Genomic DNA, 13,419 nt, shown 5'->3' with positions numbered 1-13,419 from the left:
GTCCACCAGAGGTGAAAGAATGTACCTTCATGTTCCTTACATTTCCAACATTTATTATCAGACAAATGGTATATTTTGGCAAGTTTAACTGTGGTCATGTACCATCTATATATCATTTTCATTACATTTTCCTTCAGAGCATTACATGCAGTGAAGTTCAGCCCAGTGGTCCACAACCTTTCCCAGTCCTCAAACATAATATTATGCCCAATGTCCTGAGCCCATTTTATCATAACCGATTTAACCATTTCGTCTTGTGTATTCCATTTTAACAGCAAGTTATACATTCTTGATAATACCTTAGTCTTTGGTTCTAACAATTCTGTTTCCAACTTCGATTTCTCCACCTGGAACCCTACCTTTTTATCAGGCATGTTTCCTTCAGCAAGGCTGGTAAGAGAAAGTGCTTGCTTAAGTCTATATTTTAAACTATTACTGATGACACTCTAGTGTCTAGACATACTGGCTGAGGTTCTGGCTGGTGCAGTTGCATATCTCAAAGTCTGAGATTGTGGTGTGAAAGCAGGCAGGCGGTAGCAGAAAGGGTTGCAGTGCCCATTTTAAAGTTGGAAGAAATGATGAGAAAAAAGGGGTTAAAGTGGCTTGACTACGTTTGCATTGAGGAATCTGCGGCAGAGCCAAATATCTCTGCCATATTCCACCCAGTGCTAAACCAGGCTCCCAATGTTCTATGACATAAACAGCACAGAACAGGTACGGTAAGTTCACTTACCTCTTCCAGAGATGGTCGTTCTGCATATCTCACTGTGTCAGAAGCCCCCAAGGTAGCAGCCCTGCGAACATCCTACTAACTTCGTCACCAGTGCAGAAGTGCCTCCGATATAAGTGCTTACTTGGGTTAATATCATGTCTGAAATCACCCAAATTGGGTGAGATCTCACCCAAAATTGTAGGGTGTGTGGAGAAGTGGCAGCAGCAGCAGGTCAAGAAAAGGCAGCACATCCCATTTCACCTCAAGCATCAAAACAGTATCCTTATGAGCCTGCATCCTCATAAGTATTTCCCACTGAGCTCACCATGTTCAGCAGTGCATCTCCAAAATACAATGGGAGATAAAGGCTGCTGAAAACAAGGGCACAAGGTGCATATTCTGCTCCCACTAACGTTACGCACTGTTATGTTGATATTTCAGCTCAACTGTGAAGTAAAACGGAAGCCTCAGCCTTCCAACCTTTTGCTGCAAGGTGTCCCATAATATTCTTATCACACTGTTTAGAGAAGACCAGAGGTGGATGGAGTTGGAAAGCAGATCATTAAAACATGTGACTAATACTATGGCCTCCCTATTGCAGCATGGATTATTTTTAAAACATTGTGGTGTGTTAGCAGTGATGGTATTGTTGTTGTTGGAGAAATCTGTTCTTTCCTTCCTTCCTGTGATTGCAGAGTCCTGGTAAAGTCAGGCTGACTCCACCCAGGCATTGAATCATCGACAGTCCATCATGTGGAGCTTGCCACTTGGCATATTTCATTTTTGCGTGGAAACACCTCATCTAGACTGACCTGCTAGTTTAGCCTTCCGCAAATCTGCACAGGATTGGTGAAGTGTCAGGCCTAATGAGCACAGCAGCTCATCCCTTGTAGGTCTTGCCCCATGGATCAGTTGCTGAGACTGAAAGTCCCTGCTTTCCCACAGCTGTCCCAAGCAATCAAATACTATACTTGTGTGCAGACAACATCTCCTTCGCCCATTTCATGCCTCTTTTGGTTCTGGGAGACCAGTGGGGAGGTAAGCTTGTAGCAGCAGGAGGGGGAGACACCAGCCTGACTCATCTCTGCTCTTGGCTGCCCTCCTCCCCTGCTTCACTTTCTGCCTCTAATTCTGGGCTTCTGTCTGCCACAGACTCTCCCAGCTCACTAAGCCCTGTTACCTCTTCAGTTTCTGACACCTCCTCCTCCTAGTTTCCTCCCTCTTCTCCTTCTCATCATCCCACCCATCATCATCCCACCATAAATCCCCAGGCTCTGAGCCTTCTTCCCTTGGTGGTTCACCAGTTGGTTCCTCTCACCATTCCTCTGTGCCCAACCAGTCCATGACAGGCCCCTTTGTCCATTATTATGATATTCCTACATGAAAATACTAAGCCAGAATATACAGATATATGGTCAGTAGGCTGATTGCATCTTTCTCTTTCTCTCAGCACACACTAACCTCAACTGCTCATCCAGCCTACATCCTGCAGTCTCAGAGATTACTCACTCTTTAGTCATGACTGTTAACCAGTGGGGCTGGTATACATCCAGACAGGTAGGGTGGAAAGCAGAGAAGCCAATGGGAGGTAGAGTCAGAGGCAATGACAGACTGAGCCTACTAATACTCATTTTGTTCCCATCCTCCTCCCTGCTGTGCTCTTCAAGGGCAACACATAGATTAAGCATCAGGAAGCTCATAGCCATGGCTTCTCCCTAGACTGAATGTGTGGGTAAAAAGGCAAGCATTTTGGAGCTGGCTGGGAGCAGACTGAGGTGGGTGCGGTGCACCATTTGTCACAATAGACTAGCCTCCACTGCTGGTAACAGGATGGGAGAGTGGGCAAGGAGAAGCAAGGCATATACAGGGCAATCAGGATCAGTTGGTAAGGCAGTGCAGGTGGGACACTGCTATTCTCCCAGCTTTTCCAACACAGTGGGTTGCTACCATTTCCAAAGAGGAAGAGGGGAGACATGGGGAGCTTGGTGCAGTGCATGGCAGGCGAGCCAACCCGCCACTTCCACTACCACACAACTCAGCACCACCCCAAGCTCTCTGTGCCTCTCCCTCTCAGGAAACACTAGCGACCCACAGTGTTGGGAAGGCAGGAGAGCAGTGGAACCCCACCTGCATCAACTCACCAGAGGCTACTGAGGATAAAGGAAATGTCAATTATTTATTAGGGAATTAAGGTAGCAACCCTATAGCCACTGGGTGGAAGTAAGTCTCACCAAACTCAGTAGGAATCACTTCCGAGCGGATACGTATGGGATTGCACTGTATGTATCCTATGTGTTTGAAGCAGGAGCTCTGCATCGGAAATCAAGGCAAAGCTTGGGCCCATAAGTTTATACCGTGGTGGAGACCCCATTAACCCACATATTACAATATACATAGAAACACACAGACACACATTCATCTCTGTTCAGGTGTCCCTGAGTTAGATTGCTTGAAAATGCAGTTTAAAGCTGATGGTGAACCCCATTCAGGCTGCAATCCTATACTGACTTGCCTAGGAGTAAACCCCATTGACCCTAGTGGAAAATATTTCTGGGTAAACTTGCATTGGGTTTTTAGGACTGAACTTCTACCTGGGCTCAGCCTTCAAGATGAGACAGGCTAGAAATTAAAACAAATAGATATGGCTACTTCTCCTCCGTGAACCCTGGGTGCAATGTGCTGGGAGCTCCCATTGTCTTGCTCTCAGTGACCTTGGAAAAGAGATCTTAATCAGCCTGTCTTTCTCATAGACCGAGATGACTACTTTAATGGAATGGAGCAGCCTGGGTGAAATTTTCCCAGCCACAGGAACCAAGTATGCTTTCTAGTGGTGCCTTTCTATGCTGTGCCATTTTTGTGGCAGCTGCCGTCAACCGAGGGGTGGAGTTCCCTGCAAAAGTTCTGCCACAAAAAAGGAAAAAAGGAAACTATGAACTCAGTGGAAAATCTTTGTTGTTATAAAAACAGCAGAGATGATGGGTAAGTCACATAGCTGTATATGTTTTTTAACTTGCTCACACATGGCCCTGTTTATAGCTGCTGCACGTGAGGTCAGAATGTCATCAGGAGTCCATGGCTCAAAACTGCTCTCGCTCTCCCTCTCCCCCTCTCTGTTAGATGTGCCCTCTGTTCTCATGCACTGCAAAATGATGACAAGAGTGGCTGGTGGACCACTGTTCCCCATTTCCACCCTGCTTGCTCAACAAGTTTTTGAATTAGACATTGTGCAAAGCCACATTGGTACTCAACTCTGGCTTACAGCCTTTAAATTAAGGGGTAGTGGAGAAATTCAGTGGAATCTCCATTTTAATGCAGATCTACACACTTCCTGAAACAATACAAGAACCCACAACACAGCTTCCTTCCAAAGTCTTCCTTCTCTGAATTTTGCAATGCAGTTGACCAACCAAAAACGACACAAATGTTAGGGAAAAGTGTGCATGAAATGCATATTATTGGGGGAATGCAAAAATGCCTTAGGGAAAATTGCTCACAAGAATCTCTGTGTTGCGCAGAACTGCATGCAAAGATGTATTTTAGGAGAAATGTACACTAAAGTGATGAAGAGTTTTCATGAGGACTTAATCACAAATTGATGCAGAAATGTGGAGACTTGAACTCAATATAGGGAAAACGATGAACTAAGAGAAACTGAATTTGACAGATTTGTCCATCTCTACACAGAACCTTTCTGAGGGGTGCTATTGAGATGGCGGTGGTGACGCCGGCGATATCATATGTTAGGTCTTACTTTTGAAATCAGGCATTTGGACAGTTTCACTTCAGTTCTTCAAAATAGGAATTATAAACACACACTTCACCACTTTCCATTATTATAATCACACCCATCCTCTCAGCCTCTGAATACCATTTGCTGGAAATTACAGATTAGGGGAATGCTTTTACATTCAGATTCTGGGCTTCCCATGGACATCTGATTGACAACTGCAGGCCCTGAATGCTGGCTTTTCTTATCATCATCATCAATGTATAGTCTTTATAATTCACAGTTTGGAGAACTGAAATGGAAGTACCTCAATGACTGATCTAAAATGGAAGACCAAAGGCCCAAAAGACTGAGATGCAATTTAGCTCTCTCAGTGAGTCTGTGGCTGAGGAGAAACTGTCATGTTTCTGGAATCCAAAGTCCAGCATCATTTTCCTGTGCTGCCCCATACTGTCTTGAGTCTTCTTCATTTCCTTCAGGGAGCAACCAGCCACCTTTCTTCCTCTGTCCAACTCACACTAGGAACCTAACCAGACTTATTTTCAGCTCTCTTGTCCTTTCTAGGGTTGCTGCCAGATGTCTGTCATTATTAGAGAATGTAACTGTAAAAAAATATAGCTCCATAAAACACATATCTCTGGCTTCATAGCACCCCCTGACAATACCATAACTAGGTAAGGCTTAATTTATGTTCCAGAGCTCAGCCCCAGCATCTGTTTTTAATGTTTGGACTGTTCTTTAATATGTGAAGTAAGTGGCCCTGGGCAGGTGTACAGTTCTTTTTCTCGCCACTGAGTTACTTCAGAGAGTCCTCATACATCAGGGATTAGATATAAGATGCCTACACATGCCATTTTACTTTAGAATCAATGAAGACTCAGTACATGGTTTTCTGCATAGTCCACACACAATGCAGATTTGCTGCATATCCCTCTCCTCCCAGCACCTCTTGAGAAACTGGTGAGTTCCAAAAACAAAAGCTTATTACAGATTGACTCTGCATTACCCCACAGTGCATCCATTTGGAAACAGATGTAGACTGTCCCAGCAATGGAGGGAGGGTGTATCGACACACCTACCTGAAGATGTTGTGGGTGGGTGTCTCCCAAGATTGCAGTCACCACTTCTTCCTCCAATCGCCCGGGACATGTGCAGGGAGGGAAAGGTGTTGATAACCTAATCAAGAGGAGGGTTTTCAAATGTGTGCCAAGTAACCACACCCACTCTTGTGGATGGCAGGATCTAGAATCAATCTAGATTGAAAACAGCATGTTGAGGATGAGCATGAATGATTCCTGATTGAGGAAAAACTACATTTTTGTGCTGTGAATGAGTTAACATGTATAGAGCCTTAATCTGGGCATCCAGATCAGAGGGATCTGTCTTTAGACCTGGCATCTCTTTCTTTTTTTAGAAATTAAGCCCACTACTAGAGGGTAAACAGTTTAACTCCAGTTGGTTTCATTTACTCACATCCTGAATGGGGCTCTATCTGTGCCAGTGTTTTAATTCCCCCCCCCCTTTCTGTTTTCTTTTGGGGAGGATCTTTTCATGGTTCGCACTCTACATGGCAAACATATTACTTGGGCTCCTTCTTGGTTGTTGTTGTTGTTGTTGTTGTTTAGTCATTTAGTCGTGTCCGACTCTTCATGACCCCATGGACCAGAGCATGCCAGGCACTTCTGTCTTCCACTGTCTCCTGCAGTTTGGTCAGACTCATGTTTGTAGCTTTGAGAACACTGTCCAACCATCTCTTCCTCTGTCATCCCCTTCTCCTAGTGCTCTCAATCTTTCCCAACATCAGAGTCTTTTCCAGGGAGTCTTCTCTTCTCATGAGGTGGCCAAAGTATTGGAGCCTCAGCTTCACGATCTGTCCTTCCAGTGAGCACTCAGGGCTAATTTCCTTAAGAATGGATGCGTTTGATCTTCTTGCAGTCCATGGGACTCTCAAGAGTCTCCTCCAGCACCATAATTCAAAAGCATCAATTCTTCGGCGATCAGCCTTCTTTATGGTCCAGCTCTTGGTACCTTCTTGGTACCTTAAGGTAAAACACTTCCTTTCCAGCAGATCCTTACTATACAAACATTTACATTCCATACCTGCCAACATTTCTCCAATGAAAATAGGGACAACCCATTCCATAATGAAAATTTTACTACGGTATTTATGCCCCACACATACCGTGCCCCAGTCACTCCAGGCAGCTTCCAACATACAGTGGTACCTCTGGTTATGAACTTAATTTGTTCCAGAGGTCCGTTCTTAATCTGAAACCGTTCTTAACCTGAGGTACCACTTTAGCTAATGGGGCCTCCCACTGCCGCCGTGCCACAGGTGTGCGATTTCTGTTCTCATCCTGAGGTAAAGTTCTTAACCCAAGGTACTACTTCCGGGTTAGCGGAGTCTGTAATCCAAGGTGTTTGTAACCTGAGGTGTTTGTAACCTGAGATACCACTGTATATAAAACATTATAAAACAGTAAACATTTAAAAAAACCTTCCCTATACAGGATTACCTTCAGATGGCTCGGGGGTGGATAACTCCATACCCTCCAACATTTCTCCGATGCAGTTTGAAAGCACGTCAAAGTGCAAGTAGATAAATACTGATAGGTACCGCTCTGGCGGGAAGGTAAACAGCATTTCCGTGCACTGCTCTGGTTTGCCAGAAGCGGCTTAGTCATGCTGGCCACATGACCTGGAAGCTGAATGCCGGCTCCCTCGGCCAATAAAGCGAGATGAGCGCCACAACCCCAGAGTCGGTCACGACTGGACCTAATGGTCAGGGGTCCCTTTAAGGAAAACTGGGACATTCTGGGATGAAATCAGAAACCGGGACAGTTTCTCTAAATCAGGGACATTCTTGGAAAATAGGGACACTTGGAGGGTCTGGCATTTTAGTTCATTCCTATAATGCTAATAGTGAACTCATTGTCTGGCTGTGGATCCTTATGTAGCCCAAACAGAACTATCCACACACACGAGAGAAGGTATTAGTAAGCTTGGAGAAACCTCAAAGTTTGCAGAAGTACCAAAAATTCTCTAAGGGTGGAACTAACAGGGGAACGAGCGACAGAGCAGCCCCAGTGAGGACTGAGCATGCTCAGTGATAGAATGCTGACTGGCTGCTAGTTGGGAAGAAATTGAGAACCAGGAGGAGGAGGAGCCTGAGAAATGTAACAGAATCCTTTGGAAAAGGGCATGGCAGGCTTGCTGGAATCTGGAACAGGAGCACTCTACACTGCAATGGGGAGCACTAATGCAGCCTAGTGTTTGTCTGATTCTGCTGATCTACATATATTTGCATTTTATCCTTATTGTTCTAGTGATAGTACAGTCATACCTTGGATCCTGAACGCCCCTGAAATCAGACGTTTTGGCTCCCAAATGCCACAAACCCAGAAGTGACTGTTTCAATTTGCGAACGTTCTTTTAGAACTTGAACGTGTGGCGTGGCTTCCGTGGCTTCCAATTGGCTGCCCGAGCTTCCTGCAGCCAATCAGAAGCCGTGATTTGGTTTTCGAACGTTTTGGAAGTTGAACGTACTTCTGGAACAGATTCTGTTCGACTTCCAAGGCATGACTGTATTTTAGACTTCATTTTTAAACCTGTTGCACACCACATTGAATTTTTTATGTTAGTTCTTTATAAAGATTTGGTAAAATAAAACAAAGGTTATGTTGTGGATCCCAATTATTCACTTCTCAGAAGGCACTGATTCACACACCCACCCAAGTACCCATCCTTAGGGGAAATTTGTCTAGACTGGAAGCTGCTTGCCAGGATCTGTTTGAAAGGTAGGGCTCCAATCTTGAAGGAAGTCCTTAGGCAGATCCTCTCTACCCAGCATGCTGCTTAAAGTTGGCTGGAGTGCCTATCCTTGAGCAGAGAAATTTGTGAGTAATCATCCTAATTTGCTATTTCTAGCAGCAAGCATCCTGCGGGCTGTTTACACATTTCAAGGACTCTTGCGAAAGGAACAAGTGGTCTGGAGTTCCCAGTGTTCCACAATACGTAAAGCTTTTGAGGTGTCACAAGATTCACTTTGTGTTAATGGTAAGGTCCGTGCCCTAAGGGCCCCTCCAGTCATCCTTTTTGTAGAGCATCCATGATTATTTGTGCTCATGATGGGATCTAGATACACAGCCCCACTTTCAATATTGTCTGCATCTGCAAAAGTCATGAGGTTAGACGTATTGCTTTGCTTCCAATCAGTGCTTGCCCCATAACTGCCTGCTGAAATTCTGAAACTTTTCATACTGTTCCTAAGACTGTTGATTGCTTAATCTGCCTGATTGTGCTGTATTTGTTTTCATTTAGGTATTGATTAAATTGGAAATTTCGTCCTCATTGTAATTTTGCTTGTTTGTCTTATGTTAACTGGTTGCTTATTGGTCCTATCTATATATTTTTGTATATTGCTGTTTCTCTGTTTTAACCTTTTTATATGGCTCACCACTCTGGGACTGAAAACAGTCAATGAATAAATACCACAAATGTTTCAGGGCTTTCTTTCTTTTTTTGTCCTGATTTTGTTGCCCTATAGTGCAAAGGAGACGGTAATGATGTGTTCACATTGTGGAAGCATCACAGAACAGGCAATGAAGCAGAATGGTGTATGGGGGTCCAGTATAAACCCATCACCAACACACTACAATTGCATCAATGACATGTTGCAGAAAACACCCACAACCTACCTGGTCCTACCTGAAGATTATAGTACTTCCATAGTCACTCAAGGGAACAAGCAGCACAGGAGAGTATCCTGCATCCTTAGCAAATGAGCTCTAGGAAGCACACTATTTTACTGAGATTGTTTGGTGTTTCAGGTGTTTTTCTCTGCCTTGCCTCTCTTTTGTTTCCTCCGTTGCATCACCCAAGTTTGCACCAGGAATGCTGCTTTTCTTCTTATTCTTTCCTAGGCCATAAAAGACACTTTGTGTTAAATCACAACAAGTTTATTATTCAGCACAGTCTTGTTGCAAAAACAGAAAGACAGAGAAATGCAGAAATATAGAGGAAGAGGAGGATAGGAAGGAGGGGAAGATTATTTCCAAAGGGAAAACCATTGCCATCATTTTCCAGGGATTAACTAACATCCAGATTTTGCGAGGTGGACAGTCTTCTCCCGCGAAGGTGTGCTTCACCCATTCAAACATCACAACACATTTTAAAAGAGTGCTTAGTACTTTTTGCCAAGATGCAGAGTTTGATTCCCAACGACACTGAGCACCTTCTGCGAAACTGCTGAAGTGAAATATATAAAAAAAATTTGTCCAGTAGCACCTTAGAGACCAACTAAGTTTGTTCTTGGTATAAGCTTTGCTGAAGTGAAGTAAGCTGACCATGAATGAAGCAAGACTTTCATGTCTACTGAAAGGAAATCGAGCCGAAGGCTTTTCTTGGGGCTTGGGGATCTGGCCCTAACCTTCTATTAAAGCACTGGATTGGACTGGGGTATCTTTGGGAAGAGATAAAAGGGACTCATTAATAATAGTCACCGAGTGAATGCAGCCCTTCTTGCAGAGTGTGCTTCAGCCAGGGATCAGAAAGCAATGGGGGTGGAGAGGGAGGAGGGGAAGTACCGGAAACTGTTGCCACCGAGTGAAAGAGCCGTCTCCAAGGATCAGATGGAGAATGTTGCGATCTCACACATTTAATTGTATTTGCTCAGTTTCCCCCTCTTTTATCTTCAGCAGATGTGTCTTAAGCGGGGAAATGTAGAGTGAAAGGCTTTTGGAAAGTTCTGTGTGGCTTTAAGCTCAGCAGCAATAAACAGAACCAGGATTCACTACATCACTTTCTGAGTTGGGGGTCATGGCTTTAAGTACCCACTGTGTCCAGACTGGGGAATGTACTATCATGAAAGTAGCAATCAGGACCATAATAAAGCATTGGTTTTGCAAATCATGATGGATTCATACTAACCCAGCACTCTCAACTGACAGAGAAAGGAGCATAGGTCCATCTATTCACCACACAATTCATACCTATCAGGCTGATTCCTGTCTTTATTCTGCGTTAATACTTCTGCGTTGAATGCAGCCCAGTTGGGTGTACAGTTATTTTGAACATTGTGCCATGGATCTCAGCAGAGCTTACTCGGAAATAAGTGGGCATTGGATTGCAGTCTTGCCCTCATGAATCAAGCAAAGCAAGCTCAAGGATTGCCTGAGAATGGATTTCAGAACAATTGGGTTTAACTGCCCTGGTCATACAGTTATAGGATTCAGCTCTGGACTGCAATACCTCAAGGACTGCCTCTCACCATAGGAAGAGATCTGGACCCTGCAGTCATCACCTAAGGACTTCCTTCGTGTGCCTCTTTCACAACAGGTCAGGAGGGCGCTAACATGAGAAAGGGTATTTTTTGTGGTGGCACTGCATTTGTGGAATGCTTTCCCCAGGGAGGCTCACCTACCACCTTCACTACATACCTTTAGGCACCAGGCAAAAGCATCCCTCTTCTCCCAAACCTTTGGCTAATTAAACTAGCTATGGTCTTTTAAACTGTGTAGGGGGAGTCATTGTTTTTGTTTGCTACTATGGTTTATATGTATGTTTTTACATTGTAAACCACCCTGTGATCCTCAGGTGACGGGAGGTATTGAAATTTAATAAATTATAATAACAACAACAACAATTATTATTATTATTATTATTATTATTATTATTATTATTATTATTATGTTACACAGATGTGTGTGTTTAGAGAGGAGGGTGGGGGAGAGAGGGAGAGGAAGTCAGACTTCCATTTACCCTGTTAAGATCTCCAGGGAGTGATTCCAGAGTTCAGTTGAGTCAAGTGTAATTAGCTGTGTTGATTCTTGTCTGTTTCTTAAACTCTCTTTAAGATCAGCTCCAAAAAGTGTAAGGCTGGATTTTGCCAACAGTGAGATATCCTGTCATTTGTCTCCTGCCAGTCATCAAAGGTGCCATAGTCTAGTAAACAACATGATAGGAAGCCAAGTTCTGCTCCCAGTTACTTAAACCAAAGTCAGCTCTAGACTTGCCCATGCAACTTCTCTGCCCGCTCAAAATGCATTCATTCAGGGAACTTCAAGACTGTCGATATTTTCGGGTGGGATTCAATCACATGTTGGCAAATGGAGATTGTGCAATTAAAGTCTGTTTGGAGCTCTTGTACAACAAGCCCACACCGCGTGCCAAAACCCCCCCTGTCTTTTGTGATAAGAAAGTGCACTGAAAAGTGTGGGATAATATTTGCTTGGCACAAAATAATCTAATCCCAGAAACAAATCCAAATGAATGCTCAGTAAGTAGTTGGCATCACTGAACCTCCCTGCAAACTCTGTGCAGAAAAATTAGGATGAATGCTCAATATATACAGGTCTTCTGGAACTAACCTTGGTGCATTTAATTCCCTTCTACTGTGTCTGCATTGGCCTCCTTAGCCTTGCCAGTTCTCAGGTGTTGTCTTGATGATTTCAGGACTTGGACTCTTCATCTTCTCCCATAAAGTTGTCCAAACCCTTGGCCTCCAGTCATGAGGAAGGAGAGAAGGAAAGTCATAGAATCATAGAATCATAGAGTTGGAAGAGACCACAAGGGCCATCGAGTCCAACCCCCTGCCAAGCAGGAAACACCATCAGAGCACTCCTGACATATGGTTGTCAAGCCTCTGCTTAAAGACCTCCAAAGAAGGAGACTCCACCACACTCCTTGGCAGCAAATTCCACTGTCGAACAGCTCTTACTGTCAGGAAGTTCTTCCTAATGTTTAGGTGGAATCTTCTTTCTTGTAGTTTAGAACCATTGCTCCGTGTCCGCTTCTCTGGAGCAGCAGAAAACAACCTTTCTCCCTCCTCTATGTGACATCCTTTTATATATTTGAACATGGCTATCATATCACTCCTTAACCTCCTCTTCTCCAGGCTAAACATGTTGCAGGGTAGCGGCAGGGCAGTTTGATCCATCTTTTAGATTTAGGGGAGCTGGTCTCAAATGTTTGTTGGGGGAGACCTAGGGTTTTTTTTTGGGGGGGGGAGTTATTTGTCCTGTCTGCATGCTTCTTATGATGGAGGACTGCTGTAGCCACCCCCAACGACACGTTCTCAAGATGGAGAGTGAGGGAACAGCTGCAGTCGCCTGTGGTTCCTGCACAATGTTTGCCATCTTGCCAAAGGTTGCAGGCAGCTTTACCTGCAGCAATTGCATGTTGATTGCCCTCTTAAAAGACAAAGTCCAGCAACTGGAGGAACGTGTAGCTACGCTCCAAAGAATTAGAGAGCTGGAGCTGTTCTTGGAAGCAACAGAGCACACCGTCTCCACCAAGGAGGAGACAGGGGACTCCCCTGAGAAGGAGGCTAGTTCACCAACACAGGAGCCAGGTATATTGTGTCATCCTGTCTCCTTTACTGCCACTGCACTGCTTTATCTTCCTGTTCTCTTTCCAATTGGCCTGGAAGGAGATGAAGAGGCAGGGTGGATTGGTGACAGCAAATGAAAGGAAGGCCACAATGCTGTGTGATGGTAGTGGCAGTGTGGAACATGGCAGTGCTGGTCCCAGGAGCAAGACTAGGAGCAGGAGCAGGATGCAGGCTCACTACCCACAACAGCGATAGGACTTAGAAGGGGTGAATGACAACCATAGGTCTAGTAGCCAACCTGAGATGTTTTCAGATAAATTTGCTTCTGTACACAGTCTCCTAGTATGTGCAAGCCATAGGGCATAGCTCAGTTGGTCAGAGCATGGTGCTGATAAGTTCAGTCCCCATTTGGGACAGCTGCATATTCCTGCAATGCCGGGGGTTGGACTAGGTGTTCCTCAGGGTCCCTTCCAGATCTACAAATCTATGATTCTGTTATTCAAGATCCAAAGAGCTTAAGAGTGTGGGCAGGCCTACAGATTTTTTTTTTTTACTTTTACTTTGTACAGCGGAGCATCCTTGCCTTATCACAAAATGCTTTCGAAAGTCCTATCAGTTTCAAAAATTATCTGCAATATCCCATTTGAGGAG

The sequence above is a fragment of the Podarcis cretensis genome, assembly GCF_951804945.1.
Source record: "Podarcis cretensis genome assembly, chromosome: 6".
In the NCBI taxonomy this organism is placed as follows: Eukaryota; Metazoa; Chordata; class Lepidosauria; order Squamata; family Lacertidae; genus Podarcis; species Podarcis cretensis.
The sequence above is the reverse complement of the archived record's forward strand: the minus strand, read 5'-3'. Positions refer to the sequence as shown.